The sequence below is a fragment of the Musca autumnalis genome, unplaced genomic scaffold (assembly GCF_047663935.1).
Source record: "Musca autumnalis isolate F117 unplaced genomic scaffold, ASM4766393v1 scaffold_2, whole genome shotgun sequence".
NCBI lineage: Eukaryota > Metazoa > Arthropoda > Insecta > Diptera > Muscidae > Musca > Musca autumnalis.
This window is the reverse complement of record NW_027411755.1, coordinates 72,807,866-72,829,260: the sequence shown is the minus strand read 5'-3', so window position 1 is coordinate 72,829,260 and position 21,395 is coordinate 72,807,866. Positions and strand designations below refer to the sequence as shown.

Sequence of the window (21,395 nt, the reverse complement as noted above, 5' to 3'; positions counted from 1 at the left end):
CGAATATCTCAGCTTGTATATGGGGTATACCAAAAGCAAGACCTGGCAATAAAAGAAGAAAATATCACCTTTCCAATGATGTAAAGTAAGTTCTCGAAGGTGATCAAACATCGAAGATATTACAATAGTCGCAAATAAAACCCAAATTTTCATTCTTGCTATTTTAATTATAATGACGAATATCACAGCTTTGGTTGGGGACTTTTCAAAAGCAAAGCCTGACTATGAAAGTAGAAGTTCGCATCTTTACAACGATGCAAACTAGGTCGGCGTAGGTGACCAAATAACGGAGATGTTGCAATAGTCGGTAATACATCCCATTTTTCCATTTTTTTGGAAATCACGCTACAGGTCGCAATTTAGATCGGATCGTCACGAAATTTTGGGTGTTGATGGGGGTCTCGGAGGGGAAGAAGCCTATTGATTTTGGTGATGGTCGGATAATATTTAGGGGACGAAATGAGCAAAAAAGTTATTTGGAGAAAAAGTCTACATTTTATTCCAAAGCAAATATCTCAGCGTCTATAAGGGGTATATAAAAAGCAATGAAAGTAGAAAATATCACCTTTGAAACGATGTAACGTATGTTGTCGTAGGTGATCACACAACGAAGATATCGCAATAGTCGCTAATAGAACCCAACTTTTCATTTTTGCGATTTTAATAATAATGACGGATATCACACCTTTGGTTTGGGACCTTCTACAAGCAACGCCTGGCTATGAGAGTAGAAAATCCCATCTTTACAATGATGCAAACTAGGTCGGCGTAGGTGACCAAATAACGGAGATATTGCAATAGTCGGTAATACATCCCATTTTTCAATTTTTTGTAATCACGCTACAGGTCGCAAATTTTGATCGGATCGTCACGAAATTTTGGTGGTTATTGGGGGTCCTACAGAGGAAGAAGTCTATTGATTTTGGTGATGGTCGGATAATATTCAGGGGTCGGAATCGGCAAAAAAGTTATTTGGAGAAAAAGTCAACGTTTTATTTCAAAGCGAATATCTCCGCTTCTATAAGGGGTATATCAAAAACAAAACCTGCTAACGAAAGTAGAAATATCACATTTGCAACGATGTAACGTATGTTGCCGTAGGTGGTCAAATAACGAAGATATCGCAATAGCCGCTAATAGAACACAACTTTTCGTTTTTGCGATTTTAATAATAATGACGAAAGTCTGACTATGAAAGTAGAAAATCCCACCTTTACAATGATGTAAAGCAGGTTGGTAATACATCCCATTTTTAATTGTTTTGTAATCACGCTACACGTCGCAATTTTGATTGGATCTTCACGAAGTTTTGGGTGTTAATGGGGTCCCACAGAGGAAAAAACCTATTGACTTTGGTTATGGTCGGATATTATTCAGAGTTGGGAATTTGAAAAAAAACTTATTTGGAGAAAATGCCAACGTTTTATTTCAAAGCGAATATCTCTCTTCTGTAAGAGGTATATCAAAAGCAAAACCTGGCAAGAAAAGTAGAAAATATCACCTTTACAATGATGTGAAGTAGGTTGTCATAGGTGGTCAAACAACGGAGATATCGCAATAGTCGGTAATGCATCCTTTTTTCATTTTTTGTGCAATCACAATACAGGACGGAATTTTGATCGAATCCTCGAGAAATTTTTGGCGTTGATGGGGGTCTCACTGAGAAAGAAGCCTATTGATGGTTGGCGTCAACCCCACTTTTGCATTTTTTATTTAAGTTGTACTGACGATGTACTTAAATGCGTTTCAACAAAATTGACCTGTATTAATGAAGGCATTCAGAGCAAAGGCACTAAGCTATCCTAATTTTAATAATTTTGAATTTTACCAGTGAAAAGCTTATGCACGGGAGTAGTGGTGTAGGGTATCACATAGTCGGTCCCGAACTGACTATAGCCTAGGTTCACTTGTTTCTAAATAGAAAAAATATTTTTGTAAAAAATCGCGCGATTTCTTTATAAAACTATTTTCGCCTGTGGCGCTTTTCGGTTTTATAAAAGTATTTGCAATTTTTTTGGAAAAACTTTGTATTTAGTAAAACTGTGAAAATATTTTTGAAATAAATCGCGCGATTTTTTCAATAATATTTTCGACTACTGCGATTTTCGATGTCATTAAATTATTTGCAATTTTTTAGAAAAAACTAAAATTTTGAAAATATTTTTGTACAAAATCGCGCGATCTTTCAAAAATATTTTCGCCTGCGACGCTTTCAGTTTTAAAAAATATTTGCATATTTTTAAAAAAACTTTATACTTTCTAAAAATTGCAAATATATATTTTTCCTCTGCTACTCTCCAAATCAATTCAAACAGAATTAGAGAAGAGAGTAGAAGTGGTTTGTTTCAATATGTTAAAATTAAAAAAAGTATAGCCATCATTAGTTAGTTATTACAAACTATTGTATGAATATCCTTAAAAATCCTTTTTGCAAATACACCCCAACTTTGTTGCTTCGTTTACACTCCAAATTTAAGTGAATAAATATTTTAATCTATACTTATAAAAGAGTTCAGTAATGATGACTCACTGATTCACTGACTCACTGACTCACTGACTGACTGACTGACTGATAATCAACGCCCAGACTAAACGGCTAAAGCTAGAATCTTGAAATTTTGGGTGAGGGTCACTCTTGGTCCGAAGGTGTCGGATAAGGCTGGATTTTTGGAAATTCGAACTAGAACTGTACTAAAAGTACTAAAAGGTACTAAATATGGTACCCTTTGTATTAGGCAAACGCGTAGAGCTAGAATTCTGAAATTTGGAATGAGGTTCACTGATGGAGAGTTAGAAAGGTGTACCAAATGGTTTTTGGAAATTCGAACTATAAGTGTACGAAAAGTACTAAAAGTTACTAAATTTAGTACTATTTGGTATTACGTGAACGGATAGATCTAAAATCTTGAAATTTGGAATGAAAATCAAGGTTTAGAAGATGAGTTGATATAAGGAGGTGGTTTTGAAAATGTGTACTCATGTGTACGAATAGTACTAAATGGTACTAAATTTGGTACAATTTGAATTTGGGCGAACCGATAAAGTTGGAATTCTGAAATTTGGAATTACTATTACTGTTGGAGCGTAGGTTTGAGATATGGAGGTAGTTTTCGAAATTCGTACATATGGGTACGAAAGGTACTAAATAGTAACAAATAAGGTACAATTTGGATTTGGGGGAACGGATGGAGCTGGAATCCTGAAATTTGGAATTAGAATTACAGTCGGGGTGTAGGATAGAGGTATTTTGGAAATTCGTACTTTTGGGTACGAAAAGTACTAAATGGTACCAAATTTGGTACAATATGAATTTAAGTGATCGGATAGAGCTGGAATAGTGAAATTTGGAATTAAGATTACTATTGGCGTGTGGGATTGGGATACTTTTGGAAATTCGTACTTATGGCAACGAAAAGTACTAAATGGTACCAAATTTGGTACAATTTGGATTTGGGTGATCAGATACATTTGGAATCCTGAAATTCGAAATTAAGATTACTTTTGGAGTGCTGAGGAGGTAGGTTTGGAAATTCGGACCTATGGGAACAAAAAGTACTAAATGGTACTAAATTTGGTACAATTTGGATTACGGTAATCTGATGCAGCTGTAATTCTGAAATTTGGAATTAAGATTGCTGTTGGCGTGTAGGATTGAGGTAGTTGTGGAAATTCGTACTCTTGGGTACGAATAGTACTAAATAGTACCAAATTTGGTACAATTTGGATTTGGGTGAACGTATATAGCTGAAATTCCGAGATTTGGAATAAGGAGTACTATTGGAGTGTAGGATTGATAAAGTTTTGGAAATTTGTAGTTATGGGTAGGAAAAGTACTAAATAGTACTAAATTTGGTACAATTTGGATTTCAGTGATAGGATACATTTGGAATCGTGAAATTCGGAATTAAAATTGATATTGGAGTGTTGATAGAGGTAGGTTTAGAAATTCGTACTATGGATACGAATAGTACTAAATGGTACCAAATTTGGATTTGAGTTATCGGATGTATCTGGAATTCTGAAATTCGAAATTAAGCTTATTGTTTGAACATAGCACTGAGGTAGCTTTGAAAATTTGTACTTATGTATGTGTACGAAAAGTACTAAATGGTACCAAATCTGGTACAATTTGGATTTGGGTGAACAGATATAGCTGGAATCCCGAGATTCGGAATAAGGATTACTGTTGGTAAGTAGGATTGATGCAGTTTTTGAAATTTTTAGTTATGGGTACGATAAGTACTAAATGGTACCAAATTGTAATTTATGTGATCGGATACATTTGGAATCCTGAAATTCGGAATTACGATTACTGTTGGAGTGTTGAAAGAGGAAGGTTTGGAAATTCGTACTTTGGATACGAAAAGTACTAAATGGTATCGAATTTGGTACAATTTGGATTTCGGTGATTGGATGCAGCTGTAATCCTTAATTTTGGAATTAAGATTACTGTTGGCTTGTAGGATTGATGTAGTTCTAGAAATTCGTACTCATGGGTACGAAAGTACTAAATGGTACCAAATTTGGTACAAATTTGGGACGGATATAGCTGGAAACCCGAGATTTGGAATAAGGACTACTGTTGGAGTGTAGGATTGATGAAGTTTTGGAAATTTGTAGTTATGGGTAGGAAAAGTACTAAATAGTACTAAATTTGGTACAATTTGGATTTGAGCGAACGGATACATTTGGAATCGTGAAATTCGGAATTAAAATTGATGTTGGAGTGTTGATAGAGGTAGTTTTAGAAATTCGTACTATGGATACGAATAGTACTAAATGGTACCAAATTTGGATTTGAGTTATCGGATATATCTGGAATCCTGAAATTCGGAATTAAGCTTATTGTGTGAACATAGCACTGAGGTAGTTTTGAAAATTTGTACTTATGGGTACGAAAAGTACTAAATGGTACTAAATTTGGTACAATTTGGATTTCGGTGATCTGATGTAGCTGCCATCCTCAAGTTTGGAATTAAAATACCTGTTGAATTGTAGGATTGATAAAATTTTGGAAATTTTTAGTTATGGGTAGGAAAAGTACTAAATAGTACTAAATTTGGTACAATTTGGATTTGAGCGAACGGATGGAGTTGGAATCAAGAAATTTGGAATTAAGATTACTGTTGGAGTGTAGGATTGAGATATGGAAGTAGTTTTTGAAATTCGTACTTATGAGTACGAAAAGTACTAAATTTGGTACAATTTGGATTTGAGCGAAAGGCTAGAGCTGGAATCTTGAAGTTTGGAATTAAGATTACTCTTGGGGTGTAGGATTGAAGAAGTTTTGGAAATATTACTGTTGGGGTTAGTTTTGGAAATGCGTACTTAGTTTTGGAAATGCGTACTTAGTTTTGGAAATGCGTACTTATGCTTACAAAAAGTACTACATTTTGTACAATTAGGATTTGGGTGAAATTATAGCGCCCGAATCCTAATATGTGGAATTAGGTACACTTAGGGGTACGAAATGGTTCCATGTATGGTACAATTTTGTATTGGATGAACGGATAGATCTGGATTCATGAGATTTGGAATTAAGATTACTGTTACCATTTGCTTATAACGTCCGATTTAAAAAATATGTGCCATAAATATACGAAAAGTTGTAAATAAGGATTTGGTACAATTTGTTATTGTGTAAAGGGAATTTTGAAATAATAGGAGGAGGTTCGTATTTATCTATTTACATGTAAACTACTAAATAGTTCTATAATTGGTTCTGGGGGAACAGATAGTGTTGGAAATGAGGATGGCGGTTGTTGGGTTAGGCCGTATTTGCGCTGAGAACCTCAATTAAACTATTTCAAAAAATGTGGATTGCTCTTGATGTGTATGCGTGACGAAAATCGAACAAAAGTGGTACGTATTAGTACATAAAATGTTTCCACCATTTTATTATATATTGTTTATTTGTTTTGTATATTTAACGCATACGAAGTAGCGGGCACTTTGCTAGTAGTTATATAGTTTGATGCACCCCAATTTTAAAAATGCATTTTGGCCTCAATAAAATGTTGGGGCATAAATGTAATATTTTTTTGGGGCCAAATTTTCTTGTTTGGTGCCTGTTTGTATTGGGACCATTTTTCAAATTGAAAAAAACACCTTAAAAATTTGGGTTCATTTTCATTTCCTGGGGCCTTATTTCTTGTACGCCAATATCGTTCATTTTCAAATTTGATGTACGTTGGAAAGAGCGGATGGTAACCGCAAATTTCGGACCAAATCGTTTTTTCGTCTTATGCAATTATTGGTCGTACGTTTTTACAGCTTTAGGCCAATTATCTCAGGAAGTATAGATAAATTTTATCGTCGTGTCAAAACGATTGAAGATATGTGCTTAAACTATACTCTTGCGAACATTTTTAAAATTCTGTGTGGGAGGTACTCTAATTAGTGCACGGAGTTGTATTTTCATGGCTGACGGTTCTGGTACCTAAGTACGGTTTTTTCTGCTGTGCTTTTATGAATGCAATTCTGTTACTTGAGTGAAATATATTGTACCCCTCTTTTGTGATTATAGCTTTCAGGGACGTACGCAGGGGGGGGCACTGGGGGCCCGGGCCCCCCCCGAAATTGTTTGGTCGACTAAAATTTTTTGAGCTACTTAAGGAATTATTACGTTTTTTCACTAAAATAATTTTGTACTTTTGGAATTTTCAAATGAAAACTTAGATTGTTCTGAATGTCATGTACTAAAAATTTACTTTATGAACAAGTTGTCTAAGAAACATTTAAAATTTTTTGTTTGAATACTCTTTTTGAGAAAACTTCCAGTGAAATCTGTATTACTTCTTTTCCTCATGTAATTTCATTATCAAATAATAAAGGGTCGAGGAATTCTATAATAAATATAGAGGTCTTGAGGCTTTAAACTCATTATGTATTCAAAAAACAAGTAAGAACGGCGTTAAGTTCGACCGGGCCGAACTTGTTATACCCTCCACCACAAGTTGTATTGAAGTAAAATGGAATAATTAGTTTCCTTTCGTGTATGAAGAAGACTTAATACTAAATTTCAGCAATTTCGGGAAAACAGTGTGAGTCACCATTCTAAGGGGGCTATTTCAAAACGTCGATCTATACCGACAAATTTCTGACGGAAAGTTTTTAGGCTCAAGGAAGACTAAATACCAAATTTCCTATATTTCGGTAAGAGAATGTGGCTAAAACTTAAAAAATACAGAAAATCAAGAAGTACGCTTCTATGGGGATATAGGAAGACGTAGACCTATACTGATAATACTCTTCTGGAATATTTTATAACTCTTGGAAGACGAAATAACGAATTTCAGCCATTTCGGTGGGATATTGACGTCACAATCTTCAGTATTACGAAAATTGGGAGGTACCGTTCTATGGGGGCTATATCGACACGTGGACCTATACCGGCGAATTTTAGTCAGAAATGGGGCAATATGTTTCGACAAAATTCGCTTCAAATAATTTGGTGTCGATTTAGCCCAATTCTTTCGTCTGTCTGGCTCGAGCGCATGATAACTCTCGAAAGGATCAACAAAACTTTAAGTCATATCGGTCCACTCCTTTTTTCTCACAAGTCTAACTTTGTCGAAGGTCCAAATTGATTTCTTCGAGACATAGATTAAGTTCGAATATGGATTATATCGGTTCATTCCTTCCGTTACCTCCCATACAAAATTTCAATATCCGATTTCTTCCGGACGCACATATGTATATCAAGTACCAAGAGAGTCTATATGGGACAACATCTTCGGATACTTCCTTCACAAAATTTCAAAATAATTGCAATATAAGGGCTGTTCGAGAATCCATTGGACATGTTTGCCAATGCAACTCCTTGCGGTCTTGTTTACAGCGATATTATATTTTTGTGGGTAAGTCGATGCTTCCTGACATAACGGTTCAAAAGCTCTAAATCTTTCCATGACCAACTAAAATGACGGATTGACATGATAACTATCAAAAGAAATGACTTCCAAAGTTGGGTCCACTTCCAAAATGGACCATTCTTGCAGCTATCTTCTCCACAAAAGTGCAAAACTTTTGCGCTCTTATCGAAGTCAAATTTATGATCACAACATAAACATTTATTCGCAACGATCACAATCGTGAAGTTTTATATACCCAAATGTTTCGATATTTTTGTCGGAAAGTGTATACGTCCTAAAAAGACAACGAAATTCTGAAACTCCCTGACTACACAATTTTTAGGACAGAGATATTGGTTATGAAGCCCGTATTCGATCTGTCAATAGATTAAAGTCTATACTTTTAAGACTGATTCTTTTTTACTTGAAGTGCATAATCTTTGGTCATAGTCCTTGGAAAGTTTTAAATGTCATCGAGTTCAAAAATCGTATAATTAAGGTAGAAATGAGGCGGAACAACCATTGGGATATCAGATGGAGTTTTTCCGACTTAATCTATTTTGTCAGGACTTAGCTAAATTTTTCCGAGCCCGAATGTGGGTTTCGCAGTCTCAAACAGTACTGCGTGTGTAATTCGGAGTATATGAATCGTAGTTGGTATCGCCCGATTACTGATAAAAATGTTTTCTGTTCTAAATGCCTGTTCTAGAACCTTCAAGAATCTACAAATTGTTACTACTGGAAATGAGTAGATTCTTGCAGTACTGGAACAGACCATAAATGTTATTTTCTGTTTTTTTAGTTGGCTTGCATGGATTCTATCACTTCTGGTAAAATAGTAAAGTTTTCGTGTTTTTATGACATAAAAGAATATTATTTTTTACAATAGCTGCCAATGTTTGATTGGAAATGTTCGCTACACGTCTAATCTGCACTCGGAGATTCGAGTTATTCTTTTTTTGGAGTTATTTATTGCAATTAATTAATGGTATACAAATAACATTAATAGGTTTTTATACGCTCCACCATAAGATAGCGGTATATTAAGTTTGTCACTACGTTTGTAACTACTCGAAATAATCATTGTAGACCCCACAAACTATATATATTCTTGATCAGCGTGCAATTCTACATCGATATAGCCGTGTCCGTCCGTCTGTGGAAATCACTCTAGCGTCCGAACGTATTGACGTAGGTGGATGAAATTTTGGGAAAATCTATTATTTGTACGTAGGACTTTTGGTATTGAAAGCGGGCTATGTAGGTCCACGCTTTCGTATAGCCCCCATACAAAATGACGCGTGACGCGTCGTCGTTTTAAGGAATCTTTAAGATATTTGTCCCATTTTACACCGAATTGGTTGTAATTTGGTAATTTGTGTCTCCAGAGGCCAAAAAATATTCCTACCAAAGTTGGTTTATATAGGTCCACATTTTGATATATCCCCCATAGGACGATATCTCCCGATTTTCGGTATTTTAAAGGTTTTGGCCTCATTATCACACCGAGATGGCTGAAATTTGGTATTTAGTCTTCGTTGGGGGTATAAAACTTCCCCCCAGAAATTTGTAGGTATAGGTCCGCGTCATCATATAGCCCTCATAGAACGGTAACTTCCGATTTTCGCTATTTTGAAGGTTGTGGCCACCGAAATGGCTGAAATTTGTGGTGGAGAGTATAAAAAGTTCGGCCCGACCGAACTTAACGCGTTTCCCACTTGTTTTAGATACATCTTCTTATCAGCATCAGTCCTCACGGTAAAATGTGTCCAATTGATAACTTAATAAGGCAAAAAAAAACTTTTTTAATGGGACTATGTACTATGAAGAATAACAAATATTGTAAATCTTTGAAATAGAATCGATAATGCTAAATAAGAGCTACTGTGGTTACACCAAAACGTAAAGCTACATACATGTGTAATATTCATTTGAAAGACTTTTTAGTTATTGCGTCAATTCTATTGGAGAATTTGGTTAAAAACTTCAAAATACCAGGCGGAACTTTTGTATGGGGTTTATACTGAACGTATTATGTATGCTGCATTTTACTCTGTTCCAAATTTCAAACTTATATCTATAATATTGTAAACTCTCTCTATTGAAATTATATACTTTGTGTCAATATTTCATATAAAATAAACTAAAAACCCTTTAAAATAGCTTTATGTAACGCTACACAACATTTTTTAATTTCACGATTTTTGGTCAAGTTGGGCCCCCCCCCCCCCCCCCCCCGAAATGAAATCCTGCGTACGTCCCTGATAGCTTTCATATGTAATTCACACTTTAACCTTTCTAATTTCCTTCATTTGGTCCACCCTTCATTTGAACCACTTCTAGGAAACCAGCTGACATGACCTCAGAAACTTAAATGAGTTCAACTTCAGCACTGGTACTGAAAAAAATAAATATATTTTTCACTCTAGTAGGAAGAATGATCATATTTGGAAGAATGATCATGTTGTCATGACAGGTTCTTGGAAGTCTACTCGAAGATTTAACAGTGAATTTGTCTAGCATATTGAAATATGTCGAAAGAAGAGTCTCGAGAATGCCACATCATCCAAAACTATTGGCCCTAACAGTATCTCCATGGCCGTTTTACAACAGTTGAGTGAATTGGGATTGTACTTCCGGACTGAAATTGTGTCTTATGGCAATGCAAAAAATTTCAAAATATTCTACTGATAATATGAATACTGATGGATTCAGCGACACAAGGGGAAATACGGGATCACATCGCTTATAAAGTTTATCTATTTAAAAAATAGAGATATATTGACCATTCATAAGGGAAACATCCCCATAATATAATCAGTTTAACAGTTTCAATGGAATCCACAATGGTAACGAAGTAGAGGTCAGCAACGAAACACCCGGCGACGTACGATTATTCATTAACTAAGGCAAAAAAAGCCTTACATGGGAAGATGCAACAAACATCAACCAATCGTGTTTACTGGCGAAGCTTTGTGGGGCATATCTTCAATAAGTAATATAATGTGTTCCAAAAACGTACCCGAAAAGGACAATAAGTTCACTCCAATGCATATTAGTTTAATGATATGAGACCAGCTTTTTACCGCTGACTTTCAACGGTGTGTAATACGACTTCAATTGGAGAGAAGTTTTACATCGCTGAAATACTCAGGAAAAGCCTTCAACATTACACTAAGTGTATTTTGCCACCATTGAAAATCTGATATTGCCTGGCCTGTGAAGCGAACACGGACATTCTAAGTACGATGCGTGAGTGCACAACGGTGGCACCGTCTGCCAAGAATAGCGTAAATCTAAAGTGATGCAGAGCAAATACATTTGTCTTTATACAATTTTGGAAGAAATAGAGTTTAATAATTACACTGTGACACAAAATGGTTATGGCGCGATCAAATTTGGTTAGAGTTTTTGTCATGTAGGTATGTATAGTTTGTCAAGAAAGAATTCATTTCGCTATAACTCAGAAGTTTGACCTACGGCATAACTGTCCTTCCGGGTTCGTAATGTAATCTTCATCGAATTTCATCGCCAAAAAGCAGTTTTCGCCCCCCAGCCTTTGATCTCCATATTTGCGCGTATTGATATTTTTCCTTAAAAACGGTTTAAGAAAACGGTTTTTTGTTCTAGAATTGCAACTAACAAAGTTTTCAGAAGCGAATTAATTTAATTTGATTGACAACTCTATATGCTTTTTAACGGTATACATATAAGTTTAATCGGTTACTTAAAACCGGTTCAAAAATTGGTTTTAATGTCGGAATATCCGGTTCCAAAATTGGGATAACCGGATCTATCCTCCAAGAAAATTTGTTATTAACGTGTTCATCATTACAATAGCTATTTGTGGTAAATATTTCAGAAGCACCCCAGATGTCTACATAAGCAATAACCAATAGTTATGTGTACATACCAATAAATACCCCATGACGAATATACAGAAAAAACAAAACATAGTTTATTTCTGAACCAAAACTGATTAAATGTCAAAAAGGACATTGAAAACGGGACAAAATCGATTAGTTGTCAAAGGGAACCGTACCTAAAATCTTCTGAGCAACATTTTTGTAGAATATTTGGATGCTGAAAAATCGCATCTTGTGGTACTTTCACTACGGTTCAAGAAATAAAGGACGTAAAGGACATGAAAGGCATTGAGTTAGAAGAATGTAATGTTCTACAAAAAGATTCGCCAATCGATTTCACTGAAGACATGCCACCTCAAAACGAAGCTACAACAACGCCAAACAGAGATATGGAGCTATTTTCCCAAGTATTATAGGGAAAAAATCAAAAATTTCATCGCGCGATATCTCAGAAACTTGACCTATGGCGAAAATTTCCTTTTGGGTTCTTAGTATACTCATCAAGGGCTTTCATCTCCAACAGAAATTTTTCACCCCTCCCCCCCCAAAAATGCTGCTGCACAGTGTTATAATATCATAGCCCGGACTACTCTCCCTGGGCACACGTAAAATGTTGCCAGGCCAGATAAAAATGGATGAATTTTGTATACCACTTAGTGTTAGTTACCTACCGGTGTGAATCTGAACACTGTTCAAATTTTTTTAACATTCTTCTTCCAGAAGCCATACTTTGTCTGAACTTTTTATGCGAAAACTCAGAAATTTCAGGTGCCAATTCGCAGATTATGGTCCTTAAAACTTCTTTTTTATAGTAAGGTGAATTCGCAAGTGTGGATAATTAACATGTTGTTGTCGTTATAAGGGAAATAGGAAACCAAATTTTGATGGTTATATTCCATACTAAAAAGCATGACATGTATTCCCCATTTGTAATTGCGAGAGCACACAAGGTAGTTCAGTATTACATACGGAAGTTATATAAGTTAAGCAGAAAATTATGCTACAAATTCAAAAGTTTTATATTATTTCAAATGTTGCATATCATTAACGAAACCTACATTTGTGTGAATATGACACTGCACTTGTATGAATATAACACACTACGATTGAATGCCAAACGTTTTCTCGCAATATTTAATATTTATTGTTCTTTTCCTCTGCTTTTAACATTGTCAGCATGAGTATCATCAACGTTGTGTGATTAGCACCCGTAATTATGATAACGACTGATTTTGTTTTATGAACAGATGTTAGCATACTTCTCAACACCTTATATTATATGAGGGAAATAATCACTAACCTCTGTAAAACAGTTTGTAAAGAGTTGTTGTTGCGGAGATTGTGCTGCAGAAGATTTAAATCATAAATGCATATCACACATACATATGAAAAGAACATCTCTAATCTGTAATCCTGAGCATGTAAATATTTTTCCATGTTTTGTGTTTTATCATCATTTGTGTATACACTGCCTCTTACATTGAGGTAAAGAATTTTGTTGTGAAAAGCAACAATTGTTATTCTGCTGTGGTCGACCATAATAAATTTCGTCATTACTCATACCTATGAAAGTGTACGCACAACCACTTGTTAGGGAATTCCAACTAGCACTCTTGCTCTTACATATACATTCATATATGTATGTAGTATATGTAAAGACAAACACACTCGTATCTACCATACCAACGAAATCAAGCAAACCAATAGGAATGCAACATTAACTGGGGACCACAAAAACAGCATTTAATCAGAAGGTATAAAAAGTGCCAATGTGTGGGATGATATATCGAAAACAGTTCAAATTGTTCATAAAAGGAGTATGTCAGGCAATACGTTTAAATACCAGTAAGGCGTTCAAGGTATTTATAAGACCATGGTATAGGTTTGTTTGGCCTTGATATGAACAACGCAGGATTACAGTATGGACTCTTTTAAAATGCTTAAGCTTCGCATCGTCACTTGAAATTCTTTAAAATGACCAAAAAATAAAAATAAAAACCAAAATGTTTATGAAAGAATTCAAGCATTATTTTCAATGTTTATGAAGGCATATGTAAGTAAATTCCATTAAATATGACAAATGCTAAAACGATTATCATGCCAGAACCATGATAGCTTTCAACGCAACACTAACCGAGCACCAAACACAGTAGCGAAATTAAATGAAAACTACAAACAAATTAACCCAACTCAACTCATCTCTGTGACAATTTGATATGGTTTACTTACTTATTCCGAACCTCTTTTACCTTGCAGTGTAGATATGGTTTAAAGCTTTAATATCTTTATTTTTATTAGGAGTTAGTCCGGTCAAAATAGTATTGAAATAGCAAAAATTCCCACAGAGCTGAATTTTGGTGGAGAGCTAGGGTTTGCTATTAGAAGCAACGTCCTAAAAGTCCTCATCGATCCCATGTGTGCAAAAAAAAATTATTCGGGGTCAAAGGTCAAATTTTAAGGGTTTTTAGGTTTTCGGAGTCATTTTTTGAAAACGGTTGATCTAATCAAAAAGTTACTAAAGTAAATATTGTAGACAGAAAAATTATCTACAAGTTTGGCCTTTATAATTTTTTCCTAGAAGGAACCTTTCTTGAGATATAGCTGTTTTAAAAAACACATGATTTTTACGCACTTATAAGGGAAATATGCACATATTCAGACGAACCGGCTAAAATAAGCGAAGCAATCGGGTCTCTCCCCCAAAAAATATATATTTTCTTGAAGAGCTAAATTATAGCTATTTTCTTAAAAAAATTCCAACAAAATCGGAGCGTGTTTAGTAGAGTTATTCAATGTTAAAGTCATTTTATGCAAAAATAGCCCATTTACTTTAACCGGTTAGCCTCATAATGTACTTACGCGTCTAATATTTTATTTGACTTTTAGATCGCAATATATCGAAAATGGTAAGTGTTTTTTAAGAATCATAAAGACCAATCTTGTAAACAATTATTGAATCTACAACTTTTACTTTAGCCGGCTTTTGCTACGTCTTACCGTTTTTGAGAAAAATTAAAAATACTGAATAATGCCTCCAAAAATTACCTTTGACCCCGAATAACTTGTTTTGCACACATGGGATCGATAAGGACTTTTAGGACGTTGCTTCTAATGGCTAACCCTAGCTCTCCACCAAAATTCAGCTTTGTGGGAATTTTTGCTATTTCCTCCTTATACGCATGTCTATTTTGAACGGACTAAGTACTGTACACAAAAAATAGGCAAAAGGGTTTTGTTGTATTCTATCCTCTCACTTACTTCTTTTCATTCACTTAATTTTATAAGCCATTGTTGTTTAACTTTCCGTTTTTATTAAATACAACATGACAGGGAATATTTCACATCGTGCGTGTTCTGGGAGTCGTTGTTGATGAGTGTGGGTGCACCTACAAAATTCGTAAAAAAATATTTTAAGGTCGGACTACGTTCTATATTTTGCAACAGGCCACAACAAATGGGCTCCTCTTATAATTCTTGGGACACATTTCTTCTGGTTGGGTTGGTATTTGTTGCTTTTATAACAACGGCCATGATGTTAAACAGAAGAACAAATTGCATTCCTTTTGTTTGAATATTATTACAGCAGTTTCAAATATGAAATTCCCAAGTGTTTTTGTTTTTGTTTCCTCCACCATAAGATGGGGGTATATTCTAATCAAATTAATCAATTCTACATCGATATAGCCATGTCCGTTCGTCTGGGGAAATCACTCTAGCGTCCGAACGGATTGAAGTAGTTGGATGAAATGTTGGTAAAATATATAATATGTACGTAGGACTTTTGGTATTGAAAGCGGGCTATGTAGGTCCTCGTTTTCGTATAGCTCCCTACAAAGTTACGCGTGACGCGTCATCGTTTTAAGGAATTTTTAAGATATTTGTCCCATTTTACCACCGAATTGGTTGTAATTTAGTATTTTGTGTCTCTAGAGGCTAAACAACATTTCTACCAAACTTTGTTTATATAGGTCCACGTTTTGGCGTAGCCATAATATAACGCAACATAAATAGCACGCTTCACTTTAAGATATTTTGAATGTATTAGTCTCATTTGACCACAAAATCGGTTGTAACTTTGAATTTTGTGTTTCCAGAGGCTAAGAAAAATGTCTACCATAAATGTTTATATAGGTCCACGTTTTAATATAGCCCCCATAGGACGATATCTCCCTATTTTCGGTATTTTGGAGGTTTTAGCACCATTATCACACCAAAATGGCTGAAATTTGGTATTTAGTCTTCGTTGGGGGTATAAAACTTTCCCCTATGAATATGTAGGTATAGGGCCACGCCTTCATTTAGCCCCTATAGAACGGAACTCCCTGATTTTCAGTATTTTGAAGATTCTGACCTCAATATACCTCAGAAATAGCTGATATTTGGTATTTAGTCTCCATTGGTGGTATATAACTTTCCACTAGAAAGTTTTGGGTATAGGTCCACGCTCTCATATAGCCCACATAGGACGATATCACCAAATTTTCGGTATTTTTGAAGGTTTTAGCTATATTATCCTACCAAAATTGCTGACATTTGATATTTCGTCCTCCTTTGGGATGCAAAACTTTATCCGAAAAATTTATCGGTATCGGTCCATGTTTTTATGTCCACCCCATGGAACGATACATTCCAACTTTCGGTATTTTGAAGGGTTTAGCCTCATTATAACACCGAAATAGCTAACATTTGGTACATAGTCTTCGCTGAGGGTATACAACTTTCCACCGTCTTCATATAGCTCCCATATAACATTACCGCCCGATTGTCGGTATTTTGAAGGTTTTAGCTACATTATTCCACCAAAGTGGCTGAAATAAGGTATTTAGTCTTTTTCTGGGCTACAAAAATTTCCCTCTGAAATTTGTAGGTATACGTCTACGTTTTCATATACCCCCATAGATCGGTATGTCCCAATTTTTGGTATATTGAAGGTTTTAGCCTCGTTATAACACCGAAAAGGCTACAAGTTCATACTTTGTCTTCGTTGAGGGTATATAACTTTCCGCCTGAAATTTTTCGGTATAGGTCCATGTCTTCATATAGCCCCCATAGAACGGTACTTCTCGATTTTCGGTATCTTGAAGGTCGTGTCCTCAATATTCCACCAAAATTTGTGAAATTTTGTATTCAGTGTTATCTGGGGTTGTGAAATTTTCCACCTGAAATTGTCGGTATAGGTCCATGTCAACATATAGCCCCCCATAGGAAGGAACGGTATATGGAAGGTTGCCGCTCAATATCCCATCGAAATGACTGACATTTGGTAGTTAGTCTTCGTTCCCCTCCAAAATAGCTGATATTTGGTATTAAGTTTTTGATAGGGGTATGAAACGTCCTCAAATAGCCCTCATAGGGCAGTACCTCCCGATTTACGGTATTTTGAAAGTTGTGGCCTCAATATACCACCGGTATGACTGTATATAAAATGTTGTAGAATAGAATTATCAGTACAAGCCACGTACACGTCAACGTTTTATACAGTTTCCACATAACGATACTCCGGATGTTGTTAACTATCCAAATCCAGAATATCCAGGTTTATAGTACGGTTACACTAGTGTTTTTTGCCGTTTTAACCCACTTCGAGGGGATTTATTTGACGTTTGCGCCGTTTGAAATCCAAACCCACTGACGTTTGAAATCCAAACCCACTGGGTTAATCCGGTTAAGTGTAACCGGGGTATTAGGTCTAGTCGGTATTGCCCAATTCTATGTGATTCGCTCAATTCGGAAAATTGTAAATATTGGTTCATGTTTTGGAAAGAACAAAAATGTCGCCCAATGATCTGTTTTGAAGGGAGTATTATAAATTGAGATATATGTACTACTCCTGCAATAAAAGGAAGAGTTTAGTACTTTCATAAACGAAATTAAACTAATTGTTTCTATTCACTTCAATACAGTTCGTGGTGGAGGGTATACAAAGTTCTGCCCGGCCGAACTTAACGCTTTCATATCAATAGTTATTCTAAGGGTACTTAAAGTAGACAAATAAACCGAAACTGTTATATCTGTTAAGATAAATTCTTGTAAACGCACTACTCACGGTGTCATGCTTAGGAAACATGAACAACTCTTGCATTTTTTGCAATCAAAAAACTTTAAAGAAGTAAAACATTATTTTCAGGACACTTGTAATGCGATTAGCCCATTACAATGTAATGTAAAAAGAGCTACATTACATTACTCTGTAGTGCATTTATCGACTCTTGTGGTTCCCACCTTTTTGCTGGGCATGTATTCAAATGAATATTAGAAGAAATTTTTAAGAAGGTTATCACAATACTAATCCCGATCTTTTACAAAGATTCATTGTACATTTTTACCACAATGTAACGTAACTTATAATTAAACACAAAAAAAATCTTACATATTTATAATATTAAATTGTATATTTATTTTCAGATTCTTCATAACTTTTTATATTTCATAATATCGTATTAAATTTATAAAGGTAAGTGTGAAACTATACTATCTAGCCACATCTACATCATGGAAAAACGTGCTTTGTCCGACCTTCGAAACAGTACCATGGCCATAAATTACAAGGCCATTAAGCTGTTACAAGGATATCCTGAGCGTAAAAGTTATGTTATTATGTTTCGACTCAATCCACCATTAGAATCATTTTTGAAGTGAATTTGAATAAGTATAATCGGTTTCATTTAATATATTTGAATGATTACAAGAAAATAATAGCAAAACATACAAGATTGGACTTGCTGCCATGATGAAAGAAGCATGATTTCGGCGGCAAAAAATAGAGAGCTGTTTATGCCTGTATAATATAAAATAAAATAGCATAACACATTTATAATAATACTAGCAAAATGCCCGCTACTTCGTATGCGGAAAGCATATAAAAACAAATAAACAATATATAATATGGAAATGACAAACACTGAAAATTTGGTCGCACTAATAAGAATTTTAATCAGTATTTATTTTTATCTTAGTACTGTACGTACCCCTTAAGTTCGATTTTCAAAAAGATCAGCCGTATCTCACCCTTACACATTAACAGCGAGATCAACGTTGCACACCAATACACACCCTAACTCCAAAAAATAAAAATTCCAGCACTGTCCCTACACCCAAAAACAAATTGAGTACCATTAAGTAATTTTCGTATACTTATGGTACGTATTTCGACGATATATCTCAGACATACACGGACATTAATACAAAATAATTACAGTAAATTCCATAATAATTACAGTAATTCCAAATCTCAAGATTCCAGCTGTATCCGTTCGTCCAATTCCAAATTGTACCAAACTTAGTATCAAGTCGAACTCTTCGTATCCATAAGTAAGATTTTCCAAAACTACCTCAATCCTTCACTTTAGTAGTAATCTTACTTCCAAATTTCAGGATTCAAACTCTATCCGTTAAACCAAATTAAAATTGTACAAAATTTAGAACAATTTAGAATTTTCGTACCAATTTTCAAAACTTCCTCAACGCAACAGGGCTAAAATAATCATACTTTCAAATTGCAGGATTCCACCGCTATCCGTTCACCTACATACAAATTGTATTAAATTTAGTACCATAAGTTTGCCTTTTCAAAACAACCTGAATCCTACTCTTCGACTGTAATCGTAATTCTAAATGTCAGGATTCCAGCTCTATTAATTCACCCGAATCCAAATTGTATCAAATTTAGTACCATTTCTTTCCCAAACAAAAATTTCAGAATTCCAGGTCTACCCGTTCACCCAAATCCATATTGTACCATATTTAGTACCATTTAGTACTTCTCGTACCCATACGTACGACTTTTCAAAATTTCCTCAATACTACACTCCTACAGTAATCTTAATTCCTAATTCCAACACTATCCGTTTACTAAAATTCAAATTGTACCAAATTTAGTGGTTTTCGTACCCATAAGTACGAATTTCCAAAACTACCTCAATTCTACTGTCCGGCAGTAATCTTAGTTCCGTTCATCCAAATCCAAATTGTACCAAATTTAGTACCATTTAGTACTCAAAGGTACGAATTTCCAAAACTATCTCAATTCTACACCTCTACAGTAATCTTAATTCAAAACTTTAGGATTCCACCTCTATCCGTTCACCCAAATACAAATTTATTACTGCTCGTAATCATAAATACGAACTTCCAAAACCATATCCTTATTTCAACGCCATTTCCCAACCTTGATTCCCATACCAAATTTGAAGATTCTAGCTTTATACATTAAAAATATGCAATTGGTACCAAATTTAGAAACTTTTAGTACCTTTCGTACACTTATAGGTCGAGTTTCTAAATACCCTTTGGTACATCTTCCTAACTCTCCATCAATGACCACTCGTTCAAAATTTCAGAATTCTAGCTCTTCGCGTTTGCCTAATACAATGGATTCCATATTTAGTACACTTTAGCACTTTTCGTACCTTTCTACGACGAATTTCCAAAAACCCCTTTACACAAAAACAAATTGTACCAAATTCTGTACAATTCGATTTTCCAAAACAACCTTAATCCTTCACTTAAACAGTAACCATAATTCCAAATAACAGGATTCCAGCGCTATCCGTGCACTCAAATCCAAGTTGTACCATTTGGTACATTTCGTACCCATAAGTACGAATTTCAAAAACTACTTCCATCTCAATCTTATACTCCAACAGCAGTCTGACCGAATTCCAGGATTCCAGCTCTATCCGTTCCCCCAAATCCAAATTGTATCACAGGTAGTACCACTTAGTAATTTTCGTACCCTTACTACCTCAGTCCTACACTCCAATAGTTATCCTAATTTCAAATTTCAGGACTCAAACACTATCCGTCACCCAAATCCAAATTCTACCTCTACAGCCTACCGCAAACGGGTTGCAAATTCTAACTCTTTCCGTTTACTAAAATTCATACTTTAAATTAAAATAAATAAAATTAAAATACTTAAAATTCAGGATTCCAGTTCTATCCGTTCACCCAAATCCAAATTGTAATAAATTTAGTACCATTTAGTACTATTCGTACACATAAATACGAATTTCCAAAATTTCCCCAATCCTATGCTCCAACAATAATCTCAGTTTCAAATTTCAGTATTCCAGCTCTGTCCGTTCACTCGAATCCCTATTGTACCAAATTTAGTACTTTTCGAACACATAAGTACGAATTTCCAAAACCACCCTCATATCTCAGTCCTACACTTCACAGTAATCTTAATTCCAAATTTCAGGTTTCCAGCTACATACATACGTTCACCCAAATCCAAATTGCACTAAATTTAGTACCATTTAGTACTTTTCGTACCCATAAGTACGAATTTTCAAAACTACCTCAATTCTACACCCCACCAGTAATCTCAATTCCAAATTTCGAGATTCCAACTATATCCGTTCACCCAAATCCCCATTGTCCCAAATTTAGTACCTTTTAGTACTATTCATTCACATAAGTAAGAATTTCCAAAACTTCCCCAGTCCTACACTCCAACAGTAATATCAATTCCAAATTTCAGGAATCCAGCTCTATCCGTTCACCCAAATCCAAATTGTACTAAATTTAGTACCATTTAGTACACTCAAGTTTCCAAAAACCCTTTGGTGCATCTTTCTTACTCTCCATCAGTGATCCTCAGTCCAAATTTGAGGAATCAAACTCTATCCGTTCACCCAAATCGAAACTGTACCAAATTTAGTGCTATTTAGTA

General features: G+C 35.0%; 1 protein-coding gene across 5 annotated transcripts in view; it reads left to right on the top strand.

Annotated features, from left to right (window-relative positions):
• Positions 1-21,395, top strand: part of LOC141394087 (short neuropeptide F-like) — a 198,213-nt gene that overhangs the window by 107,511 nt on the left and 69,307 nt on the right. For all 5 annotated transcript variants that reach the window (XM_073967932.1, XM_073967933.1, XM_073967934.1 and 2 more), the window contains one exon: positions 18,125-18,173. The gene's annotated coding sequence lies outside the window, so the exon portion shown is untranslated. The remainder of the gene's footprint in view (positions 1-18,124; positions 18,174-21,395) is intronic.